Raw genomic sequence first — 12,350 nt, forward strand, 5'->3', positions numbered from 1 at the left:
CACATATCCAACTCATAGACATGTCTGTTCCAGTGTCTGTTTCCATATAATCTGCCTGTGAGTCATCTTCCACCCCTGCTCTCGCTAACCCTTTGGGGTATTTTCCTTATGTTCGCTGTAGCTTATGCTGGCTGTGACAAAGATGCTAGGCCTCGCCACTGCTACCATGGATTGCTAGCCCATGGCAGCACCCTTGGGGTCTTTGCCTCCTGTCAGCTGTCTATCCAAGCTGTCACATGGTCTACCTCTTGTTGTCAGCTGTCCTATTCACAGCAGTCACTAGCTAGGCTAGTTTTGAATTTAAGGTAAACACAAGAAACTTGTGCAACAGAAAATGGACCAGACTCAGTGAATAGCTCTCTAAGCTTAACATCCTAAGTCCGATGATAACTATTAATTTAGCTATACAGACTAATGAGCAGTGATAACTAACATGTCTTTGAGGTCATCAGGTGGGAACCTCCTTTCACCAGTGTTTCGTCTAGTTGGTCCCACAACACCTCCAGGAGGCTAGACAGTGATCACTGGCGCCCCAGAGTCACTCCCCTAATGCCAGCCATCACTGCTCCTCACACCACAACTATTTTCTCCTTTTATCTTGCCTATGCTACCACAAACACTATCATCAACTAGGACAAAACACACTAGCAGATCCAGCAGACAAACCCCCCTAAACAGTTATGTTCTGTTGTAAGACTAGATGTTTGTTTGTTTTTTTTTCCCCCAGAAAGTGGCGGCCAGTTTGAATGAGGGAGGTAGAGTAGGGGAGAGATGCCTTGTTGGGCTAAACTCTCCCCTGCCAGATAAGGCTGTGCTCTACCTCCCCCACTTTCCACACAATACAAAACCCGTTGCTGCAGCTTATCCAATAAGTTATAACATGAGCCTGACATATGCCATCGTCATAGCAACTATAAAGACATTCATAGCTCTTATCCTGGACCCCCTACCATCAGCATGACACCACTGGACCATAGCCACATCATCCAGGATGACACTTCATAATGGTCGCTGAACATTAGCTGTGTAAATCTGTCTTCTGTAATCAACTCACATGACGGCATGTTGTTTTTCATGGTAAACTGACCACAGTGAGTTTAGGAGCAGCTTGTTTCAGCTCCTGACAGCCTTGTTGAGGTGGATTTCATCAGAAGCTAACCTGATGCAGCTGATTCTGCTCCTCGGGTGTTTTCACATGATTGGGGTAACCAGATGCCTCTTGCTTGCATTATAGAAATGTTTTGACATAATCCTTGAACATGTCTGTTTTGTTGGGAAATGCCACATTTCATCAATGCGCGCAATCTGCTCTGATCAACCCCTTTTTCAGTGCCCATGTGCCAGACAGCTATCTGTCACCGTCGTAGTGCCTGCATTCACTGGTCTGGTTCAGATCTTCAGCATGCCTATGTCACAATGGGAACATGAGCTTGTTGCAACACCTATAGGGCAGAACAAGGTGGTACAGGCCTCTTGGTGAGAGCACAGTGTACTTTACAAGCCCAAGTAATTACTATATGGATCTAAATTGCGAAAGATAACCTGGGTGGCCAACTGGATAGTCTGTTTTTCACCCGAACAGTGGGGTACAAACTGGTGAAGTCAAAATAATGAATCTTTTCTTCATTTGTGACCTCATGGTGTAATTTCAACCTTTTTTTCGACCGCCAAACAGCGCTTCTCTGGGGTTGAGCCTCAGAAAAGGCTTTATGTGTGGGAAGATTTGATGAGCCAATATATTTACCTGTAATTTGTCCTGAGGGTTTTGAAACATCACCAGATAATGCTGTTCAGACTAGTGGTATGACTGTTTACCTCAGTGAAATACATTCTGGGTCATTATCATAACGCTCATTTTTCTATGATGTCTGCACTGCGTGAAAATTCTGACCACTTCCGGGTGGTTGTAGGCTTGAAAAATAACAGTCCAAAATGAAAAATGATTTTGATCAGGAGGAAACAAGTTGAAGTCTTCAAAAGAATTAGATAGCCCTTCCACAAATTCAGTCATTTTATTTCTTTTGCAGTTCAGCGTACATAGGTTGAAAAGAAGTAGAAATCCACACAATGTTTTCTGGTACAGCATCTATGACATGATTGAGGTTTTCCAGTACACTTTACAAAATAAGTTTTCCTACAACCGCTGGGTCCCATGACCAAACATGAAAAAGGCACAGTGAGTCTAGGATCAAAATCTATCTCCTCCGTAACAGTGAGGTGTGACATTTTTCCCTCTTTCCTTTCCTACTCATTCAAACTCTAATAGCCGAATGGCAAAGTTGTCCCGTCGCTAAAGACACGTCTTTTGTCATACAGCACTAAACTTTTTCAGAAATGTTGAATCCTTCAGTGAAAAGCTCTTTTTATCTCTTCTGATGTTGCGCTGAGGAGTCTCGATCACGCCCTCTTGCGAGTCTTTCAGGTTACCCTCCACTAGCTCCCTGATACGGTCAAAGTTGACCCGCTCGCAGCTTTCCCGGGTCTGCGTGATACCCTTGACACGCAGCACTACTTTCTTACCGTTTCTGGTTTGGTACCCGTAACTCTTGGGACCGGCGGAAGCAATTCTTGGATGCTATCACCCCTCAGCTCACGGTCAAATCCCCCAGATAATTACCCAATTCCAAGGGGGACTCTCCGTCTTTCACCATGTAGATCAAGCTGTCGGTGTCCGTATAGAGCGGGCGTAGGCGGTAGTGAACGTGGCGATGAATGCGTTATTGGCTCTGCCGGGGGGCACGACGAAACGCTTGCAGACGGTTAGGGGAGATCGAGGAAGATTTACCATGTATGGTAGGCCGTCCTGGGTTGGAGCCACTCTGCCTCAATGTGTTCTGCCTGCAACATGTGCTGCGCTGACTACGGTACTTTACGGTTGAGATGAATACACCAGTACGTTTTGCTTCTTTGTAAAAACATAGTTTCAATCTAAATAAAAGATGTTAGGCAGTCTTGTTTTACTTCAGTGCACATAATTTTACAATGGTAACAACACACCACAAATGGAGTAACACACCCTCAAATAAATTAGTTTAGCTGCTCTTTGATTTGTAAAGTTCTTCTATCAGCAGATAGTGTGCACATAATATATGAATTCAGAGGAGTCATTTCTTTAATAACAATCAAGCATTTATTTACATCAAATGAGGGACTTATAATCAGTGATAGTAAAAAAAACTGTAGGATTCACTGGATCCATAAAACACACAACATAGATATGTTTGCAAGACTAAATGCCCTGTCCAGTTGTTTTAGTCGGTACAGGTATCTCGCCTATAGGAGCTTTGTGAGCTGGTGCTGGGGCTTCCTTGGTCGCAGAATCTGGGTCGTCATTCCAGCCTGCCTGGTCCAATGCATCAGTGCCGAGTTTCCTGACGCCACAGGCCAGTACGTGGGTTTCAGACTGCCCCATGATAGAACCGGGACACAGAGCTGGATATGACCTCCTCCTTCTCGGGCCGCTCGAACTGTGCAGTGAGGTCCTCTGGGATGGAGATGGCCAAAGCAGCTTCTGTGTATGGTCCCAGGTCAACAAAGACTTTTTCAAACACGAGGGCCACCACATTCCCTGTTTGATAAAACACAGAAGATTGTTTACATTTTTCACTTTTTTTTTTTTTTACACAAAACAATGACTGAAAGTCTGTTTCTAACTACCTCCTGACATTTTCTTTACTGTATTTTGTTGTTGGTGGAACTGTCATAACATTATACGTGCAATACTTAATACAATGTGTACAAAACATTTTTTGGTTGAAAAATAAACTAATATAACACTTATAGAATGTCGGCTCAGTCTTAACTGGTGTAGCTCTGCATTCTCCCTTCATGGCCTTTGGAAGTTGGACCTTGAACAGTGGTTCACCTTCTTTTGTTTGGGCTTGTGGTCGGTCAGCATTTTCATTGTAGTACATGGCAGCCAGGTAGAGTCTGGAGGTACAGTAAAGAGAAAATCAAAGATTTTAATGTCGACAGAAACCTTAGCCTACACACTCACAAGTTCTAAGTAACCACAGCTTCATTTACCTGCACAGCATTCCAAGACTGATAAATGCCTGTTAGGTTTATCGAAAGTAGATGCACTTCAGATGGCTACAGACCTGTACTTCTGATGTGAGGCTGAAGAGTCCTCAAGGATAACTGTGTGCCTACAGTGGGTCAGTCTGGCATGCAACATCCCGTGTTGCAGGAAGCTGTATAGATGCACTTGATGTGCTGGCCTGAACAGAGGAAACAGAGGTTACACCAACATCTCCTCAAATGTGTAGTTATGGTAACAGCTGCAAGCAGTGCAAAATTATAACAAATGCACTCAATTATGTGTAAATTGGGTTGTCAATAGCTTGTAAATGCTGCAAATAGCTCACTATATGTGCAAAACGCAAAAAAATTGTATTACAGACTATCCCCTTTCACATATTCCCTGTAATTCTGCACTTATCTAGATATTCCCCACAGGCACTGTATATGTAAACATGATATAAACGTTGAAACGGACATCATAAGGAATGACTCTCAATACTAACTTTCACAGCACTAACAAACAAGCCCAGAGACCTATGCTAATCGCTGCAAAGCCTGTTTAGGGGCAGATGACAAATAAGGGTGAAACAGCATTTTTTTTTTTCAGATAAAGTTCTAAATTGCTGGAGAATTGTATGAATTTGTAAAGGTCAAATTCTGTTGTTTTTTTAAACTGTTAGGTTAGCAGATTTTTTTTTTTTGTCATTTATTTAAGCTTATCTCACAGATCCAGGCAAAATATGTCCTGCGGTGTGACATAGCATTACTATAAAATTCAAATATTGTGATATTCATTTTAAATAGAAATCAGGTATGTTTTAAGTTTTTAACAAGTATTCTTAAAGAATAATCATTAAAATTCTGCATATATTTTTTTACAGCTGTTTTTTCAGTATATTCTTTGCTTGTGCCATCTTTTACCACTCACTCCAGTGGAAATATTGTGTAAAATGTGGCAAATACTTGAAAATGTTTATCATTTTTTATATATAATAAGATTATGCAATGTTTTCAAATACATATAATTATTTAAGCTAGTTAACATAGTAAAAGTCGTTTGTGTTTGAAGTGATGTCACATCTACTATCAGTAGAAAATCATTAAAAAACACGCTAAAAGCATGTTAAAATCAATTCAGCTCTTTGAACAACAATTCCAGTGAAGAGAAACTTGACATTCTGGAGTCACCACTCGTATAACAAAATATCAGACAATAAACATGACAAGTTGTTGGAGCCGATATTTAAAAAAAAAAAAAAAAAAAAAATTTAGAAATTGTTTCACAGGAGAAATGGCAAACTTATGTTAAACATGAGCCAGTCCATGTTCGTCAACTTCGCAACGCGACCATGTGGCTCAGGTTCTGAAATCTTTCCAATTATATCACCCCTCGAGTAGTAAATGCTATCTTCTTTTTCAGGCCACCGGAAGGCATTCTTGTTTCCATGTTGAACCATACAGTTCAGTGTTTCCTCTAGGATTTTTTCAGCAGTGGGGGGCATGCTCTCTGGGTGGTGGTGGTGGTGGGGGGGGGCAGGCAATACACAAACAACTTGTTCTTTGGACAAAAAGGAAAAAGATTTAGAAGTGCTTTGAGTGTGCACAACAGATGTTAAACTTTTAGAGTAGCACTGCAGTGTTGGTGAAAATAAAACAGATCAGATGTTCCTTGCCAATCAGCTGCGCACTTACATGATTTCATAAATGGGCCCAAATCAGTGAGCTTCTGTCCTTTAAGGATCACATGGTCGGTTTTGCTAGCAACCTGACATGCTTGGGGAATAGTCTGCCCTGACACCATGTGTTCAGGGATGTTTGTCGGCCTCGGCCTGGGACCATAGGACTTGGTTCACTGTGTCCACTTGTGCCCCCAACCTAACCAGCAGCTCTGCTTCAACAAAGAGTGGTGTTTGGAGTTGTGGGTTAGTGTTTTTCAGTGAGCAAAGGAAAGACTCATGGTTCTGAAAGGAAGTGGGAGTATTGTAGTGTATTATCCACACATTTCCTTCTTTTTCAATATTCTAAATTGTTGTATGTTCTTTTATCCTAAAGTTCAAGAAGGGTGTCAACTAAGACTTTGTCAAAGGTTTCCTTGAACCACCCATTATAAATTGAGTTTAAGGAATGTGCATTAGGGGTCAAAACTGTTTACACATCGGTTTTGTTACATAGGGTACAAGAGACTCAGGATGTGGGGGTCTTTGCTGGCCTAAAAGGTCAAAGACCAGAGGCTGTAGACCAGATGTGGTCAATCATTTGGGTGAAGGCTTCTTCTTATAGGAAGAAGTGCAAATTCCAAAGGTGGGATGAGAGATAAATAGAGGGGCTTGTGAGACGGTAAAAGAGAGATCTCACATTGGCAGAAATGCTCCAGGATTCAACATTTTTGACACTGTTTCTTTCTTGTAAATAAACTTTTTTGATTGCAAGTAAAGATGTGTCAGCGGTGATCACTTCTTCACATCAGCACCTCAAGATACCACAATTTTTGGCGTCACGAACTTGGACGTGTTTGTGGCCTCTTCAGCGTCAGCAGGCGGCTCCATCGAACCAACTCCCGCATTAACCGAAGCTTCTTTACAGGGTGTGTTTTTCACAATATTGTGCGCTAGTTTGCTTGATTAGAGCTGCTGCTGTAGGTTTCGCTGATAGGCTGCACCGTTTAAATGAATCTTTGTGGGGTTTTTGTAGTGCTAGTATGAGAAGTCGTCTACCGTTCTAAATTTTTCTAAAATTGAGGTTTTTATTTGCGTTGCTGGCAACGCAAAAAGGGGGAAATAGAGGAAAAGGGCAGACTAAAGGAAATAAGTTTGCTCAAATAAGTATGCTGAAAAAGGAAAAGAATATACCTACTGAGTTAGAGGAAAAGGCAGGCTAAAAGAATAAGTCTGCTAAAAATAAAGGAATAGGAAAAGAATAAGAGTTAAGGAAGCCACTAATTTGGATGAAAGCCCTCAGGGAGGCGGTTTTAGACCGGCCAAAAAACAGTTATTTTCTAGGTAGAATTTCAGGTCAGTCCTCAAAAAGGGGGGCTGGAGAAGCAGATTACTTCAGTTAGAAAGTGCCCACTCTTACGCTGACCGACAGGTCAGGTATGATGCTGCTTGTATTGAAAGTGCTGTCTCTCAGGTAGCAGAAATTTAGATTAAAAGAGATAAGGGAGCGGCAAAAACATGTACTATATGTCAGTTGTTTTTCTGTATGAGATAGATTTTATGTCAAGTAAAGCATAAGAGGTAAGAGAATATGACTAACAGGAGATTAAGTTAACAGCAATGTTCACATCTTAGACAGAGAGGACCGTTGGTTTGAAAGAGGAGTAAAAGAGGGCATCTATGTAAAAGTAGAGAAACCATCCCTCAACAGGGGAGGAGGTCTCAGGCACCACCTATCTCCAATTTACAATGCTGCCCTTTCATCCCTTCCCAGGAGATTCAACAATCTAGCCTCAAAGAATAGCAACTGTTCACAAGTGGCAAGTGATGCCAACGACTATCGTTATAACACAATAGAGAACTAACGAAGTCGAAACCAACTTTCCACCAATGACAGTCATGCAAACGGCTGTCGTTGATCCCAAGTGACTCCATCGACTGTCGTTATAACACAATAGAGCACTAACGAAGTCGAAACCAACCTTCCACCAACGACAGTCATGCAAACGACTGTCGTTGACACTTGGAGCACAAAAGGGAACCAGTGACATCATCAGCTTTCTGAACGCCCACAAGAGGTTAAATACCTGGGTCTCCACACCAGAAAGTTGGACCAGTCCCAGCCTGGTCAGATGCGTACATGAACTGATGAAGCCTCTTGGATGAGAGGTGAAACGTCTTCCCAGACAAATAATCAAATCCAGTTGTTTTTTCAATTTAAAACTCCTTTAGACAAATGAGAATATGCACAGGCTGTACATGTTGGTTCTGAGGTAAAGTTAAGATCCAAGGAGAAGGATTCAGATGAAGAGGGAGATCAGGGTGATTTTGAAAAACGTATGGGGGGATATGGCCCAACAGTCAGGTGACTCCTGGCTAAAGCAGAAAAAAAGGGAGCCAAAGAGGGAAAGAAGAAGCAGGTTAGAGATGATAGTTCTGCCGAAAGTGAAGATGAGATTAGGGACAGACGCTTAGATAGTGATAGTTGTTCAGAGGAGTGTGATAGGACAGTATTCAGTTCTAGAAGAAGTAGGGACAGAGGACGGATTGAGGATGAGATTGATGTAGGCATTCAATAATGTCTTACAAATCTGGATGCATGCTCTTCACCATATTGTAGATGAGCATTAGAAAAACAACTACAGGAGCTAGCAATAAAAAAAATTAAAAAAAACAGAGCTGAAGAAAAAAGATTCAAGGAAATCAGAAAGGGGAGCAGAGGGATATTCACTGCGTTCAAAAACAACAAATCTGATAAGATGCTCCCAGTGGTAATTCGTGGCCAGAATCTTGACTATAAACCTTGGCAGAACACAGATATGACGGACATCCTTGATAAATGACCTATTCTACAAAATGGAGCACATCCTTGGATCTCAAAATTGGAAGAAATTATGGTGGGGACACAACTTGCCATGGGAGACATTAAAAGACTCTTAGCAAACATCTTAGGGGTTCCAGCTATGGAGGAAATCCTCCAGAGAGCAGGACTCAACCGAGATGTGGGGACCTCTAAATGACTGAGCTGTTTGCAGCAAATAGAGGTCGAATGTGGAGGTCATTGAGAGACACCTTTCACACAAATGTACACCCTGACAATGTCCTCATTGAACCACTGGGATGAGATGAAAATCCAAGAGCCTATGTTTCAATAGCTCTTCAAACATGGAGAAATATTACAGGTAATGATCCAGATGAATGCCAAATGGAACAATCAATTCTGCGAGGTAAAATACAGAAGGGGCTACCCTCCAAATGAGGAGCAAGCTGGCAGAAGTACTTGGTCTTGGGAGTATGACAAAGGGGGTTTACACAGACCATATAGCTCATCAAGTTGAGTTATATAGAAAAAAGGAGCATGACCAGAGGGACGGGGGCGAACAAATTGGGTAAAGTTCTTTTAGTCGCACATGAAGTTGACTTAGACACAATTACACTTGCTGATGTGAGTCTGATGCAGGAAGCAGTTTCTTGGAGCAGTTTCACCCACAAAGCCAAGGAATTTGTGAAAAAATGAATGCTGTTTTAAAGAACCGCATTGTTAAAATTTGCCAACACATGGGTTTAAATTGGATGGCAGCACTTCCATTAGCATTAATGGTATGCCGCTCCAGTGAGTTGCGTGATTTGCATATGACTCCTCATGAGTTGGTAACAGGGAGACAGAAGCCAACACCTTGCTTGCGTACAAGTGGAAAGGGTCCAAGTTTGGCCCTTTTTAGAAGACAAAATGCGAGCATATTTAACATATATGGCTGCTCTTCATAAAAGAATATCCATGTATGTTTCTGACAGGCAGAGAAAAGGAGGTGCAGGAGACACTTGAGCAAAAAAGGAGTACGGTGCAACCTAGAGACAGGGTGTTTGTAAAGGTCTTTAGAATAAAGTGGTATAACGAACACCGTGAAGGACCAGTCGAAGTTGTTTGCAGTACGGGAACAGTTGTTCAGGTTAAAGGGTCTCCAACTTGGTATCATTTGTCTCATTGTGTCAAAGCACCTGCTGAAGAAGCCTTGTCCTTACAGGATGGAGATGTTGAGGTTTCACCAGAACCAGAGGGGAAGGTTCAGGACATGGGTGAAATTGATAATCTTGTGCATGATTCTGATGATGTCACAGGTGACCTTACAATTAACGGGCCGTGAAAGAGATTTAAAGACATTGATTTCAGACGTCCCAGGAACATCAGAAAGTGCGGCGAGCTGTGATGCTGCTCCAGGACAATCTGAATGTTCAGCAGGACAAAGAATTTCAAGGCCAGTCAGAAAAAAAGTCAGGCCTAAATGATATGGTGATTGGAGTTGAAGTAGCTTTAGGTGGGTCAGTTCAGCTCCCATGTAGGTGTGGGGAGAACGGTTCTGACAATTCACTAAAGTGGAAAAATGGTCGAGGTGAGGAGTTGATTCTATACCTGTTAAGAGTCGAAGTATGTCTTGAAAAAGGAAGATTGTTCATTCATTGTGCAGTATGCTGAACAGATAGATCAAGGAGTGTATACTTGTTCTTATCTGGAACCTGAGTTTAAATTTGTCCCACTTGAAGAGAAGTGGATAAAAAGTATTGTGACTCACCAAGTTAAACTTGTAATAAGGAATTCTAAAATCAGTAGAAGAATCAAAAACTACTAAGGAAAGTCAGGAATTGACTACTGTAGCAGCTACAACAAAGGGAAATGATCTTTTGACTACTACAGGGTTGGAAACAACTAAGGTTACTCGTACATTGACACCTAAGACTGTTGTAACCACGACTCTAGAGACGACAACTACGACACCTGCTGTTGTAACCATTGCCAACTCCAAAAATGAAGTAAGGACTGAGAAAACAACTACAGAACCACCAACTACTAAACAATCTGTAATGACAACACCAAAACTAGATGATGACTTTGAAATCCAGTCAGGAAGAATGCACAACTTTGAAGTTTGATGCTGAAGGGGATAGTAGTCAAACATATTAAGATCAAAGAACATACTGAGAGTAAAAATAATGAACTGTTGAAGGAAATAGGGAACGAACTATTGGAATTTGAAGGGACAAAAGAGATGGTGGAACAGTGTCGTGGATTACAATGGAGAGAAGTCGAATGGAGAGCATATGGATTTGATGCTGAAGCATTAAATATCCCAGACGAATGGGCAAGTAAAAATTTGTGGTTTCAACAACTGACACATTCAATAAGATCAGTGAAAAGAATTCAAGGTCCATGTGTTGTAAAAGTTTTAGCACCAAGCACGTGGTCTGGAATTCTAGAAACAGTACCAGAACCATTGATCCGAATGTGTCAGTCTTACGCGCTATTGTGGTTGTTATTCAAGCAGCAAGTAGCAAGGGATGTGGTTATGGGTCTGTCAATGACTCTTTAAGCCCAAACGTGAATGTTCTTGGTTGGTTAATTTGCGATATCTGAATCTATTAGGTCCGGATGAAGAAATAAAGAAAGTGTTCCCTGATGGAATGACATTGACTCCCACTAAAGCTGAGAGTTGCTTTTGTTCAAATAATACCTTTAGAGGTCCAGGAATGTTTATGGGGATAGCAGAGTGTAATAGTTATTTGATGCACTTTGGTAAAAATTATTATAGAGCACCGAATGATTTATATCAGGTGACATTTCATGTTCGAGATTCTGAGGAAAAGAAAACTTTGACTGTGAAAAATCAGACTCTACCAGGAAATGTGACTATGGGAAATTTCAAGGAGTTATGGTGGGTTTGTGGTGATAAGGCATATATATATATTCTTGCCATATGGGTGGACAGGATTCTGTTACATGACAAAACTGAAACTCCCGTATGAAGTTTACACCATACAAAAAAAAGAAGAAAGACCTGATGAGTCACAATCAAATGTCGTTTCTAGATGGAAGAAAAGAGAAATGGCAGTTTCATAAGATGGAGGCCTACCATTTCAGAGTTAGTTTAGCAGAGAAACGGGGTATAGGATTGTTTCCATGGTATGGAGTGACATTTTTAGCAGACCATATTGATAATATTACTTACACTCTACAAGGATTTGCAGATCAAACAGTAGTGGGGTTCAAAACTTTGACAAACACACAGAAAAGTCACAGACTGACATTGCTGAAACATGATATGGCTCTTGATTATATTTTGGCTAAACAGGGAGCTCTAAATGGCTCTAAATTTTACTGGAGATGCTTGTTATACTTTGATCCCTGATAGCACAGATAACATGACCAGTGTCATAGCTGCACTGAAAAGCATAAGGGATGCTTTTGGACCTTCAGAAGGAGCGGGACAGTCAGCCAATTCTTGGCTGAGGGAGCAATTTGGACCTATGGGTGCAGTGGTAGCTCAAATGTTGATAGTTGGTTTGACTATTTATGATGTTTTGTTTCTGTACAATATTGTTGACCTTTGCGAAGGCAATGATATTGAGATGTGTTGGTGTGGTTCTACCTGGAGAGCAGGCCCAGATGTTGTTGCGACAAACTGATGTGGATAAAGATGAGAGAAATGAGAAGGGAGTAATACGAGAAGAACTGATGGAGATTTATCCATATTAAAAGTGTGACTTATAGGTTTAAACCTATATGGGAAAAGGATAAGGAAAGAGGCAGTGTCTAGAAATTGACATGTGAAGATCTTGATTTATAATGGTTTTCTATTTTTGCAAAGATACTGGTTTGTTTTCTTTCTCCTTCCCAGA

The 12,350-nt window shown here is 41.3% G+C and overlaps 1 pseudogene; it reads left to right on the forward strand.

Annotated features, from left to right (window-relative positions):
• The first annotated feature begins 5,334 nt into the window (after window positions 1–5,334).
• On the forward strand, window positions 5,335–9,071 carry LOC147818513 (uncharacterized; annotated as a pseudogene).
• Window positions 9,072–12,350: the final 3,279 nt, after the last annotated feature.

The sequence above is a fragment of the Seriola lalandi genome, unplaced genomic scaffold (assembly GCF_002814215.2).
Source record: "Seriola lalandi dorsalis isolate HSWRI2012SDOR001 ecotype SW California unplaced genomic scaffold, Sedor1 jcf7180002054571, whole genome shotgun sequence".
Classification (NCBI taxonomy): Eukaryota; Metazoa; Chordata; class Actinopteri; order Carangiformes; family Carangidae; genus Seriola; species Seriola lalandi.